Genomic DNA, 15,010 nt, shown 5'->3' with positions numbered 1-15,010 from the left:
GTGAAATTTCCCCTCCCTCTAGCCTTTAGGATTCAAACCCAAGTTTGAATGATTATCCATGCATTATCAATAGCTTATACTAACTTATTGATATCAATTCTTATTCTCATAATATATGATATATATTATTTTTTCTAATTTTGTGGTAGAAGAGAGAAAAAAGGAGAAAAAAAATGGAGGGAAGAAATTAACTCATCTTTCATATATTTATATAGATCTGTTAGGATTTTAAAATAATTTTTTATTTTATTTTTCAGTCTAATTAATAATTAATTAACTAACTAAATATTGCATTTCTTTCTTCATCTTTCAATCCAATGACTTCACTGCATCATTAAATGAAGAATGCTAAATTATTTGATGATTTTACATTCTCCAAATTATTTGATGATTTAGCCTTCTCTATTATATTCACAGTTGCATCTTGTAATGAAGATTGAAGGGTTTGTACAGATTATTTTATTTTATCAAATTCTGAAAATTGAGGAAATATTAAAATACATACATTTGAAATGTTAGCACTTAGACCCATTGAGTAGGCCCAATGGGACTAAAGCCACCCAACAGAAAAAGGAGTGGGTTGGACCAGATTGCTAGAGAATAAGCCGTCATTAGATAGCCCACGCCAAATAGAATTTGATGGGCCAAACTATAGGTGAAATTAGGATTTCAGAAAAATAACCGAAATTGAGTCGATCCAAATCGAAATATTAAAATATGGTTCGATATCTATTATAAAAATGTCATGTTAAATTTCAGAAAATGAGAAAAATTTGTGCATTTGCATGCTAATCTATACCTATTATTCTCTCATTCCACAAAGATTGTGTGTTTATTACTATTTACATCCGTCCATAAAGATTGTGTGTTTTCCTTTTTCAGAAACTTACTTTATACTTTAAACCCTATTCACACTCAATAATCAATATTTACAAAATACCCTCTCTTTACTTTTACGATTTGGTGGGCCCAATACTACACTTAAACACTAAAATCACATCTATCAACTTTGTCATTGAAACCCGTGCCCTTCACTCCACCACACACTCTTTGTGGACGGAGGAGGTATAAAAATGCCATGTTTTACAAAATTTGATTTGCCTATTTTGTCCATATTTTTAAATCTATTTTAAGGGCAACAATATAACATTTAAGCTTATTAGTTCAATCATACATTTGGAAAGTAAGCCCACCTGTATAGACAATGGCAGTCGTTTAACCTTAACTCTGAATCAGAATAACAGTGCAAGTCTCCACGATCCACAAAGCCTACAATAAATCTATAATCTTAATAGGTCTCCTTAATCTAATATGAGGTTATAGTTATGTGATGCCCCGCTCTTTTAAATACATATTAGATTAAATATGTGCATTAGTTATAAAATTCTTTTAATTATTTATGGTGATTATTTTGTTCAGATAATATTATTTCAGCAAAAGTCTGTATAAGAGATACAGAGCTGCGATTTAATATTCAGTCATGAATGAAGCCAATAATTAAATTTATTGGTTTAACTATACGTTTGAGACTTTATTTTACCAGTTTATTGATTTAATCAATATTATTAGAAAATTTAGATTTATAACCGATTTTATAAATCGTGTTATTTAAATCAAATTGCTAGAATTATAACTTGAGATCATATGCATAATAATTTTATTATTTCGCGTTATATGTGTTAAGGTATTAAGTCGCGAATTAATTTTGACTTTCACGTATTAAATCTCAAGATTGAGGATTTAATTTATATAAATACGACGAGTATTTATTAAACGAGAATTGGAGAATTATTACAGGAACTAGGAGAAACTAGATCACGGCACTACACGTATGTCTCGATTTTTCATCCAACACATCAATTCCTACACTATTTCCTACACTATTCCCTACACTATTCCCTACACTATTCCACCTTCCCCTCCAATACACCATTACTGCAGAAGTTTTTCTAAAGATTGCAGATTTCTTCCTGTAGCATATCTGAACTCCATCACACCCCAAAGTTTCCTGTAGGAGATCAATCCATAGTTTTCAAAAGCTGTTGAAATCCATCACACCCAAAAAGCCCCAATTTCAGGAGAAGATATTCAAAGATGGCAGGAGAAAAGCTTCAGCACGCCAAGAAAGAAATTCACGGCAAGATCACAATTGTCAAAGGATGCAAATCTCAACAATTGCAGCATGCAAATCTTCAAAAGTTGCAACTCCCTACGCCAAAAATTCCATTATCATTACTCCAATTGTCGCATAAATTCATCTATAAATTCACTCGATTGATTCAGCTTCAAATCAATAAACTTCAATTATCATTTCAGTACTCATCACTCCCGCAAAAGCAATACTCCATTGTAGTGAAAACCTTAATTTCTTCATTGCAAGAGCTCAAGTGAGCTCCCTTCGCCGGGCCGTTTATTCGCCGATCGGTCACTAGGCTCTGAACCGAGAACGTGTACTCGTTCCTCCATCTTCAGGCTACCAAATCCAACAATCGAAAGGCCGAAGCCTTCTCTGTTTTTCCCTGACCAAAGGCCGCAATATCCTTCGGAGGCCAACGTCGAATTCCCGACTTAGCCACCGGCCAACTTACGGACTTCGTTTCTCACTATCCTTACGATGAAAAAGGATCAAGAAACCACCGTTGTGTAGCCTGATCTATCTCGCACGAGGAAAACTAAGTCGTAGACCTTCGCGGCTAAACCCCATCGCGGAACGACGACCAGAAAAACCCCCGGCGAACAACTTCCATTAGTGCTCACTTGGACAAGGGTAAGTTGACGCCCTTATTTCGATGCATTCCCGTTTCTATTATATTATGGGAAATTTCTGGGGTATAGATGGGAGTGTGGTGAATATTTGTACAAAGTTTCATGTTATTTGAACTTCGTTTACTACCCTTTTAAAATTTGAGAAGTCTACTGCCAGTATCTGCTGAAACTGTCGTGAGGCAGATGATTAGGTTAATTATTTCAGTAACCATATGTTGATATTTAGCTCTCAAATTTTATTGTATGAAGATATATGTGTTAGCTATCTGCATATAAAATTTGAGGTTATTCCGGTAACGTTTGCTATTTTTTCAAAAATCTGGACTTTCAGTTGGCAGAAACTGCCGAATCTGGTAGGCGATGGGAAAATCGCTATATCTCTTAAACTACTTGGAGTTTTTCAACACACATTTTTTTCAATTAAACTAGACTCAAAGAGGTTTCTATTGATATAAAATTCGACTCCATACGAGTTCGGAGTAAAAGCAGTTTATTAGTTGAAGTTGAATCTATACAGTTTTGTTGAGATGGAAATGATTCAAAATAATTCCTATTAAGGATTTTAAAGTTTTATTGTTGATAAAATATCACTTTTAGTTTATAAATGAGCTATTGATGTGTATATATATATATTGGTGATTGGCATTATTAAATGGGGAAAAGGAAAACGTTTTATGTTTATAGAATTATTCTTTATTTATAATAGATAAATAAATGAATAAAATGGAATTTCCTACATCCTCAAAGGTACATGAAGTATTTTGATAAAGGAAGAACGATTGTATATGAGTTAGATATAGTCGTTTAAGGAAATATGGGTAGTTAGAGAAATGAGTGAATAGTGATTCACTGCATTTGTTGTTATCTTTTCTATTATTCACTCGAACACATGTTTTCGTGTTATTAAAGGTTCAAATAAACAAAAGCGTCTGAGTAACCTATCGCGCTAAGGAAAGAGAATCGTTGTCTTAAGTAGCAAAACACTGCAATCAGGTGGGCATTACTTTTACTATACGTATATAGAGATCCCCTGCGTGTCGTAGGCCTCTTATACGAATGAATGCATGAGATGATTTAACTGTTAATTTCAGTTTCATATATATATCAAATGAGTTTAAATGTTACGTTCAAGCAAGTTATTTCATGACAAAATCTTTGAGTTAAAGATATTTCAAGTATTGTCTTGCCATAAAATGTTTAAATTTTAGTATGATATCTATCTGCTTTGGCTTTGCCAATGATGCAATCGAATTCGGGTCTTGAGCAGTTGATAGCTATCCTGCCAGGGCTAGTGTACACCAGTGACCGTGAGTCATCTAGCGGGTTGGCCGGTCAAGTGACCGTGAGAGGTGGCCACCTCTCCGGCACACAGTTCCAGATATGATAGATTACAAGAGAACTTAGACTGCAGTCTAACTTTAAGAATCACAACTGAATTTAGTAAGCTTGGGCCTTTTTAGCGAAAAACCCCTTGCTGTACTGCTTATGATGGCATGACAATTTAAATCTTTACGAAGCATGTTATATTTCATAGTAGGCATATGTGCCCACTGAGTATTTTTATACTCAGCCCTGCATGTATTTCTAAATATGCAGGTTGAGCAACTGATGGAATGGAATGATGTTGAGCGGGTGTTCCTTTGACATTTCAAGAAATGTAACCTTGAGTATACATCTTCATATGTATATCTCACACGTTTTCCGCTACAAAACACTTTGATTAGAATAACTCTATGTTATGAAATTGTGACACATGTTATTGGGTAACCCACCTTAATCAGTTCTCCTTCATGTGTATGTTTTATAAGTATCCAAATGATCATATATGATCCTAGCATCTTATCTATGAGTGACATTCTCATATACCTTAATGTTAAGTAATTGTCCATTTCCATTTCTTATTGTTCACCCCAAGTCATAACCCCGGCTAAATTGTCATTAAGGGTTGCGGGCTGTGACAAGTTAAGTGCTTAACATTCTATGATTCACTTAGCCGGGTTTTTAAAATTTAATGAATGAATAATTCAAAACTAAAATTCTTGAGTTAAGGACACCAATAATATTCTTACTCGATTTTCTTTAATAATTGGATTTATAAATAAAATCAATTAAATCATAATTATTTTTTGTTGCATAATGTACATGCAATTTCATGTCATGCTTAGCATATACTCCCTCCGTCCCACGAATCTTGACATGTATTCCTTTTTGGGCCGTCCCACGAATCTTGACACGTTTCTAAATATAGTAACAATTATTATCTTTTCTCTCCTACTTTATCACATTCTCTCTCATACTTTATCACTTTATTACATTTTCTCTCATACTTTATCACATTTTCTCTCTCACTTTTATACTTTATTATCTACACACTTAAAACACTAATCTACAAATATTCCTTAATTCCCGTGCCAAAACTAAACGTGTCAAGAGTCGTGAGACGAAAAGAGTAATAACTAATTACTTAAAATATGCACATGATACTAATATAATATTATTATGTAAATTATTATTTAGAATAATTAATTAAACTAATGATAGTTCAATTAATACAATGAGTAGTCCAAAACTTGAATGAATAAATAGGGCAAATTCAATTAAAATACTCAGCCCAATGTATTAAATAGAAAAGAAAATCGGGCCCAGCCAAATAAAATAAAAACTGGCCCAAATACTATATATACGCCAGCCCAATCAAATAAAAATAAACGGAAACGGCCCAAATAGAAGCCCAACAGGCCAACCCTCAAGCCCCAAATGGAATTGTTTGCGTTTGTAGATGCTTGTTTGGTGGTATTTTGCATGCTGAGTGATTCTTCGCTTAGTTGTGAGTGTTTTTGTTGGTGTCAAGGATTTCTAATTCATGCTCTACTTATATATGGTAAGTTCACATTTGAGCTAGCAGTTCAAACATCGTATAAAAAGACTAAGGTATCGTCAAATTTCTATACTTATCACCATCTGCTTTTTTAATCCTGAATTCAAGTACCTATTGCATGATCATGTAGATGGGGTCCCTATTCTCATCGTTTACCATTTGTTTCAAGTCATGTTTTCTAAGATATATTGCATCGAAAATTATTAAGTTTGAAATTTGAGATTGTTTATATGGTAAGTTCGCATTTGAGCTACCAAGTAGTACTATTATACTATGCCACTGTAGTTTATTGTCATGACAGATTTATTTTCTACTTTAACCACAAAAAAGGCCTGCAGGATAATAAATGCTGGTCGATGTGAATAGGACGTGTAAAGTTACAATTGCACATGCAATTCAGACATCGTATAAAAAGACTAAGGTATCGTCAAATTTCTAGTTGTATATCTTTGTTGATGGTTGAAATTGATAGAAAGCTGTATTTCTTCTTTAGGGATTTTGGCCTGAAATTTTTAAGTGCTTGTAGGTGTATCTTTGGCCAGCTCCCACACAATCAGGGATGAAGGCAGGCATTAAATGCGGTAAATGGGAGGAATTATATTATATACATTATCTACATTGATATTATATTTCACCATTGTTTATCCTTTTCTATTCCTCTTTCTTTTGCTCGCAGATTGAAACTCCCAAAGATGTTCAGGAAAAGTTTGGCCGAACTGTGGTTGAATCATATCTACTGTGATAGGTATGATCTTCATCTTTTCCTTGAGTTTCTCTATTTTTGTAGGGAGGTGGTATGTGAGTGGTGAACATATTTGAATGCACTTAAGATGTGATGCCTAATGGTGTTCACAAAGAAAGAAGGATAAGTTAACTTTCATGTCCTACTTTATTGGACTTGGGGTAATTGTGCCTATATACATGAACTTTTAGTGAATTCTGGTTTTCCACATGAACTAAATATTCCGCCTCCAAATACACGAACTTTTAATTGTTTCGATTTTTCACACGGCTATCAATTTTCGGCGATCGTGGCTAGTTAAAGTGACAAATTAATATCATCATGACAAGCTGAAGTAGCGTCTAGAAATCCAAGTACCTCGTCTAGAACATCAATTGTTTAAACCATGTAGGCATTTAAGGTATCCACCTCAACATTAATTTGGGTGCAATTGATAATCGTGTGAAAAATCAGAACAACTGAAAGTTCATGTGTTTGGAGGCAGATTTTTTAGTTTATGTGCAAAACTAGAATTGGTTGAAAGTTTGTGTATTTAGGCGCAACTAACCCATTGGATTTTGCAGTTGCTTAAATTTTAATTAATTGCACAATTTTCATCAAATTTGCCTCTTGAATTGAATAACATGGACTAGTTTTTTGAGATAATTGAATAACACAGGTCTAGCAGATTTTGGTTGTCTCATATGAGTACTACTCTTGTTCAATCTCAGGTTTAAAAAGAAACAATATTATCTGTGGATAGATTAATCTCTTGAGCATTTGGGATGACCAAGTTGTTATTTTCTTAATCGAGGTTATATAATAGGGAAAACAAACGACGCAGTGCCGGTGGCAAAAAGATGCTGAAAGGAGAACCACTTTGCTTTTCTTTTTGAAATGTGGAATCAAAATTGCTGAAATTGAGGAGCATAATCAATAAAATGCTTTTAGTTTTGCATAGTGAACTATTCATACCAAAATCATTTTTCTTGATGCAGTTGCATATTTTAGTTGATTATGGTTTTAGGCTTATGCTCTTTCTCTGTCTCTCATGAATTGTGTTGAGGATAGGAAATAACATTGATATGGGCACTTAATCAGTTTTAACATCATATAATAATAGATCTCAAACTATTTTCTGCTCCAGGAATCGGTGATTCAAGATGGTTTGAGATGATTTCATCAGCAGTTCATCTACAGCCCAAGACTCCATTTTAAAGACTCAGCCTTTTATTATCGAATTAACTGTTGTAACTAAATGTATTCTGTAAGTGTTGAAGAAAATTGATGTTATCTCTACTATTCTTGATTACTATCTATGAGTGATTACAGAGTTATAGGAAGAATACTACCTGCTTGCGTGTTGTAATAACTGCTGGGGATAATCTATGTTTTGGATGGATATTTGCTTTGCTGTTTGGAATTTGCAGAATGGGGGAAAAATTGTTTCACGCTCAACTCCTCTTTTCTTATACTGTTTTGAGTCGGTTGAGGGAGTGGCTGAGTCACGTATGCTACGTGTTCCTTCAAGGATCAGATATGCTCTAATGAGTTTTATATAATCAGTAAAGCTTATAGAAATTAACTGGTTTGGGATTCCTACTATTATTATCACCTATTGACCCAAATAACAGCTATTGGGCTCAGTTAAAAACTGAATTCATATATATAGATACTGGGCTTTGGTTTCCAAATAAGACTACTGGCCCAACAACAACATTATTGTGCCTCTTCTAAAAAAAATAGAACTCTTAATCCAATTAAAAGGTTTATTAGGATTCATAAAAGAAAATAACCTAGTTTACTTAATCAATTAACTCTACATATAGAAGCTGGATTACTACAGTCCTCTATTTGACGACTATCTATATTAGAATCTAATATATGAACTTAATTATATAATCAACAATAGTATAAATACAGTGGGGCTACTACAATTCTAACTAATATTCTTAATAAAATCAAATAAGAATTTCTTTAAGAGCAAGATAAGTCTTTTTATTCGTAAACAAGACTTTTATTTAAATTTGAATCATCGGACTTTTTATAAAATCAAATAAGACTTTTCTTTAGAGAAAATATTTTTTTTTTCATAAATGAGACTTTTAAATGTGAATTAACTTTTTATAAAATGAAATAGTAATATTTTTCTTAAGATTAAATATTTTTTTCTTAATAATAAGTAAAACTTTTATCATTTATTTTTAAGCTAATCCTTCAAAGTAATCCCCCTTAGTACTGTAAAGTGATGAACTATAATAATCCTTTGTGAGAATGTTTAACCCCACCAAACTCTGCCAAACCCCTTTGCTAGTATTTAAATTTAATATTTTTAAATATTAAAGAGGCAGACTTCCAAAACGTTGTGTGAATCGTGACACAATTGGGACGTGCAGCAGAAAACAGTGAATTAGGGAGAAAGATTGAATATTAGTATATTACAAGTTAGTGAATGAAAATGAACCAAGAAAAACAATTCCTCATAAGAAAGCAAAAGATTACGAGATTAAGCACTCCAAAAGCAAACTGATAATTACCCTAAGGAAAATAATTTCCAAATAAAGAGAGACCTTAGACAATAAGGACTCATACTAACGAAAGGAAAGCAACAAATATAGAAATAATGAACTGACACAAATATTTCCCGTTGGTGGACCAACAAGTACTTCATCAGGTATTGGTTCAGACATTTGATCGAACACCTTCTGCTCAGCCTCTGCTTTTGTCGTTGTAGGCAGTCATTTTATCAAACACCTCTTGGCCAGTCTTGTCTAGAAGCTCAACAACATTTGTATCATCGACAAAATGATAACGGTCTACCTTTCATGAAGCGGTATAATTCAAAACCTCAAAAGGCATTTTTGCAAACACCTTCTCCATCTCTAAATTGAGGAATCGACTATCCAGCTCGATCATGCTAATGGGGAAAAAATAAAAGTAAAAAAAACTAAAAGTCAGCCAATGAAGCATCCATACAATTTGCTAAAAGTTAATAGCTCTGAAAATTTAACTAGCGCCAACAAAATAATCTATACTAATATATATATAATAGATAAAGAGCCTAAACATTTTATGGGACAACTTGTGAATTGTCTATTTTACCCCTATCATATATTTTATATTATAATATTTATAAAATAAATTTAATAGCTTATTGCATTAGTTATCGGATACATCAAATAGATTAGCATTAGTTTAGAATTCTAATTGCATTAGAATTCTCTCTCTCTATCTCTCTAAAGCTTTAATAGCTTATTGCATTAGTTATCGGATACATCAAATAGATTAGCATTAGTTTAGAATTCTAATTGCATTAGAATTCTCTCTCTCTCTCTAAAGCTTTAATAGCTTATTGCATTAGTTATCGGATACATCAAATAGATTAGCATTAGTTTAGAATTCTAATAATTCTGGCGAAACTACGTATTGATAAATCAGTGCGCACCTGCTCACGTCGACGCCGTTCGCACCTCCGGCCGGCCACCGAATCGCTGCCGTTCCCATCCGCTATCTCGCCCTCTCGCCGCCAACCAAGTTTCAAGTTTGTGATTTTGGTTTATAATCTAATTCTGGCGAAACTACATGCTGATCAATCAGCGCCCACCTGCTGACGTCGACGCCGTTCGCACCTCCGGCCGGCTAACGAATCGCTGCCGTTCCCATCTGCTGTCTCGCCCTCTCGCCGTCAACCGTCTAGGGCTCTATATGTCGCTCTCCAGTCAGATAGGTAAGCTCTCAAACTACAAACTGTTATTTCATTATACTAGCAGTAAGAACGTGCGATGCACGTTAAACACGTGTGTTTTTGTACTATGTAAATATAATTGATAGATATTATTATGTAATTTTGAATATTTGTATTTTTTTATTAATTTGATTTTTACTATGTAAATAAAATTCATAGATATTTTTATATAGTTTTGAATATTTGTATGAATTCATTTGACTATAATTGTAATTTAAAAAAGGAATCAATGCAACTATTAATGAATAAATTTAAATGCAATAAAGTAGTATTCATAATATACTTCTAAATAAAAATGAAAAAAATTCTACGATAAACATCCTAACTTATCTAAATACAGAGCAAGACGAATTTTAGATCTTCTCTTGTTTGATTTTGATGATCGGGGATGTCTTCTTCTTATTTTTGGTTTGCAACTGAATGTTGTTCAATGGAAAATCGTCGTCACTTGTAATCTCAATGTAGTCATCAAACTTTTTCTTGGCTACTCTTCTTTTTTTCTTTGGCGGTTCTGTGGGCTGCAACTCCATCGTAGTTTTTTTCTTTCTAGATGGGTGTATCTTTTTTGATTTCTCGAGTGAATGTTTCTTTTCTTCCTCTTAAGTGGGCTCTTCTTCAATATCTCTAACATTGATGCTTTACATCGGTTGCGTCTTTTGGATTGCATTTGCTACAATATTGAGATTTCTCTGTTGATCGAATTTTATATACTTGAGCATCACCATGAAGCGTATTTTTGTGTACACTTGTGTGCTTAATCCTCTATAGTATGTGGAGGCTGTGTGAAAATGTTTAATTGTTATAATTATGTAATATCGAATTTTATAATATGAATTATTTAAATTATAGTAAGTGTTTAAGTAAGAAATCTTAATTTACCTCTTTGATTGAAGAAAGATCGATATTCATCCACAGAGCATCCTACATATACCTCTGCCGCTTGATCGAACAGTGTAACACGAGCATTGCAGTCGCCTTGTATAACATTTATTGTGATTCTGTATCTAGAAATATATGAAATGATAAAATTATTATATGTTCGTTATTGTGTCATTAACTAATTTTAATCGGTAGTAGGTTTAAATTTGATAATTACCTGGGCGCGTCTCAAGAACTTCTTCATTGCATTTTTTGCATATTGCACTCTCATCAATTTTGGAGAAAGATGTGTTGCAATTTTTACAAGAATCATACCATATTGTTGCTTTATTTTCAACTTTGTCAATAATTCCCGTAAAGCAATACGAAACACCCTAATATATAACAAAAAAAATATATTATAGAAATAGTTGATTATGTACTTTTGAAATGCATCATTAATTTTTTTATATATCGTACCTCCAATAATAAATGTTGATTGTCTCTGAGATCTTTAAGAGTGACTTCCTTTGTTTGTTTTATTTTTTGTGCCATTGCTAATTTAGCAATTGCTAATGCATCATCATCAACATCAGAACACCTGTATATAATATTAAATGATATGTTAGATTTTTTTTAAATATATAATTTATTTATTTTTTGATACGTACGATTGCATCGGCTGAATCTCTTTGCATGTTGGTGATGCAATCGTACGTATCAAAAAATAAATAAATTATATATTTCTTTAAAAAAATCTAACATATCATTTAATATTATATACAGGTGTTCTGATGTTGATGATGATGCATTAGCAATTGCTAAATTAGCAATGGCACAAAAAATAAAACAAACAAAGGAAGTCATTCTTAAAGATCTCAGAGACAATTAACATTTATTATTGGAGGTACGATGTATAAAAAAATTAATGATGCATTTCAAAAGTACATAATCAACTAATTCTATAATATATTATTTTTTGTCATATATTAGGGTGTTTCGTATTGCTTTACGGGAATTATTGACAAAGTTGAAAATAAAGCAACAATATTGTATGATTCTTGTAAAAATTGCAACACATCTTTCTCCAAAATTGATGAGAGTGCAATATGCAAAAAATGCAATGAAGAAGTTCTTGAGACGTCGCCCAGGTAATTATCAAATTTAAACCTACTACCAATTAAAATTAGTTAATGACACAATAACAAACATATAATAATTTTTATCATTTCATATATTTCTAGATACAGAATCACAATAAATGTTATACAAGGCGACTGCAATGCTCGTGTTACACTGTTCGATCAAGCGGCAGAGGTATAAGTAGGATGCTCTGTGAATGAATATCGATCTTTCTTTAATCAAAGAGGTAAATTAAGATTTATTACTTAAACATTTACGTACTATAATTTAAATAAGGGTTAATAGCCAGAAAATACACGAACTTTCATCGGAATTGCATATTGCACACGACCTTCAAAAATAGCCAGAAAATACACCACCTTTTATTTTAGTCGCAAATTGCATCACGATTGGGTACTTGCATAGGTGGAATTTGCGACTAAAATAAAAGGTGGTGTATTTTCTGGCTATTTTTGAAGGTCGTGTGCAATATGCAATTCCGATGAAAGTTCGTGTATTTTCTGGCTATTAACCCTTTAAATAATTCATATTACAAAATTCGATATTACATAATTATAACAATTAAACATTTTCACAGGGTAAAACAACCTCCACATACTATAGAGGATTAAGCACACAAGTGTACACAGAAATACGCTTCATGGTGATACTCAAGTCTATAAAATTCGATCAACGGGGAAATCTCAATATTGTAGCAAATGCAATCCAAAAGACGCAACCGATGTAAAGCATCAATGTTAGAGATATTGAAGAAGAGCCCACTCAAGAGGAAGAAAAGAAACATTCACCCGAGAAATCAAAAAAGATAAACCCGTCTAGAAAGAAAAAAACTACGATGGAGTTGCAGCCCACAGAATTGCCAAAGAAAAAAAAAAGAGTAGCCAAGAAAAAGTTTGATGACTACATTGAGATTACAAGTGACGACGATTTGTCGTTGAACAACATTCGGTTGCAAACCAAAAATAAGAAGAAGACACCAAAAATAAGAAGAAGACATCCCCAATCATCAAAATCAAACAAGAGAAGATCTAAAATTCGTCTTGCTCCGTATTTAGATAAGTTAGGATGTTTATCGTAGAATTTTTTCCATTTTTATTTAGAGGTATATTATGAATACTACTTTATTGCATTTAAATTTATTCATTAATAGTTGCATTGATTCCTTTTTTAAATTACAATTATAGTCAAATGAATTCATACAAATATTCAAAACTATATAAAAATATCTATGAATTTTATTTACATAGTAAAAATCAAATTAATAAAAAAATACAAATATTCAAAATTATATAATAATATCTATCAATTATATTTACATAGTACAAAAACACACGTGTTTAACGTGCATCGCACGTTCTTACTGCTAGTAGCTGAAAAGTAAGTTAGGGAGCATTAATCTAATAGCTAAGAGCATCCGCATCGGTTACACGATAGCGGCCTACTCGTGTAAAGCTGTTATCGTGTAAGCCGATGCAGCCCTCACTTACACGAGGGCTACACGTTCTATCGTGTTTAAAAAAAAATCAAATTTTGAATATCATGGCCTCGATTTGCGGGATTTTTGACCGTCTTTTTTTTTTTTTTTTTTTTTTTTTTCTTCTCTTTTTCTTCTTCTTCTTCTTCCTCATTTTTTTCCTTCACCTTCTTCATCTTCCTCACTTCTTCCTTTCTTCCTCTCTCTACACCCTTCATGGATCCACACAACCCAAATTACTATGACCTAAATTGTCACACCCCAAATCTTGAAACAATAACTATAACTGGGGTACGACTAATCATCTAAATGAACAAGGGAAAATCCTTGTGAAATCCGAATAAAAGGGATAACAATCTGGCTTAGCCCATTTGGATGAAGAAAGACAGGTATTCAAGCGATACGAATCAATCAACAAACATAATAACTTCAGGATCACAAGTTTAGTGTCATGCTTCAGATAACCAACATTCACTGATCGAAATACTTGAGAGTCAATAGTCTAGGCTCAACAAAAGATATTGTTTAGAGTAACAACATAATAGGTCTTAAGTTAAGGAACAAAAGACAGATACTGGCTAGTTCCATAGCGGAAGTCAAAATAAGGAGTTGAACTCTAGCCTCAGCTCTGCCCCGTCATCGCCTGCCGTTAACCTGAAAAATATTTGAAAGTATTTTTGGGCTAAGTACTAATGTACTTAGTGGGCTGCAACTTTTAAAACATTTCACAATCTATAAGAGCAGTTTATCCAATCTTATTGACATGTCATAGAAGGTTTTAAAGAGAAATAACTTCTATGCATGTTAAAACATTTCATATATATATACTTAATTATTTTGCGCGCGTTTGCACACTCCATTCTGTTACTCGCTGTGATCCCGGACCTTTTAGCCACCGACGGATCTCTGTCTCCCGCTGGCTTGGACTGAGGGCGTAACCCAGCCAAGTATACTTTGACCTCGGGATGCTACCCAGGCAGGCCTCTTATTTCTCATGCTCCGGAACACATCCAACCGAGCACCCTTATAACGCCTCTGGTTAGAGCCCGATGGAGATCAACACACCGAGTCAACTAACAAGTGTACACAATTCTCAAACAACGTGTTAGGTCATAAGAGAACCTCAATTGATTAACTGCGCGAGCCTTAAACATGGTAGAGTGCACAAAATATTTATTGGATAAACAGTTTGTATTTCATGAAACATTTAAGCTCATTAGCTCAATCATACATTTGGTAAATAAGCCCACCTGTATGGGCAATGCCTGTCGTTTAACGTTATCTCTGAATCGGAATAGCAATGCTAATCCTCCTGATGCTCAAAGCCTACAAGAAATCTATTCTGAATAGGTCTCTTAAATCTAAACTCAAGTCACTGTGAAGTGCTTAATATTCTATGATTCATTTAGCCGGGTTTTCAAAATT

The 15,010-nt window shown here is 33.2% G+C and overlaps 1 protein-coding gene and 1 long non-coding RNA gene across 2 annotated transcripts in view; both read right to left on the bottom strand.

The window, feature by feature from the left end:
* LOC131016821 (putative late blight resistance protein homolog R1C-3) overlaps positions 1–15,010 on the bottom strand; it is a 629,159-nt gene that overhangs the window by 168,038 nt on the left and 446,111 nt on the right. The gene's annotated exons all lie outside the window — the stretch shown is intronic.
* On the bottom strand, positions 8,862–10,422 carry LOC131017044 (uncharacterized). Its single transcript, XR_009099361.1, has 2 exons — positions 9,811–10,422; positions 8,862–9,282 (listed from the first exon to the last, which is right to left on the bottom strand). It is a non-coding gene; the product is annotated as an uncharacterized LOC131017044 (long non-coding RNA).

The sequence above is a fragment of the Salvia miltiorrhiza genome, chromosome 3 (genome assembly GCF_028751815.1).
Source record: "Salvia miltiorrhiza cultivar Shanhuang (shh) chromosome 3, IMPLAD_Smil_shh, whole genome shotgun sequence".
Classification (NCBI taxonomy): Eukaryota; Viridiplantae; Streptophyta; class Magnoliopsida; order Lamiales; family Lamiaceae; genus Salvia; species Salvia miltiorrhiza.
This window is presented reverse-complemented; position numbering and strand designations above follow the sequence as displayed.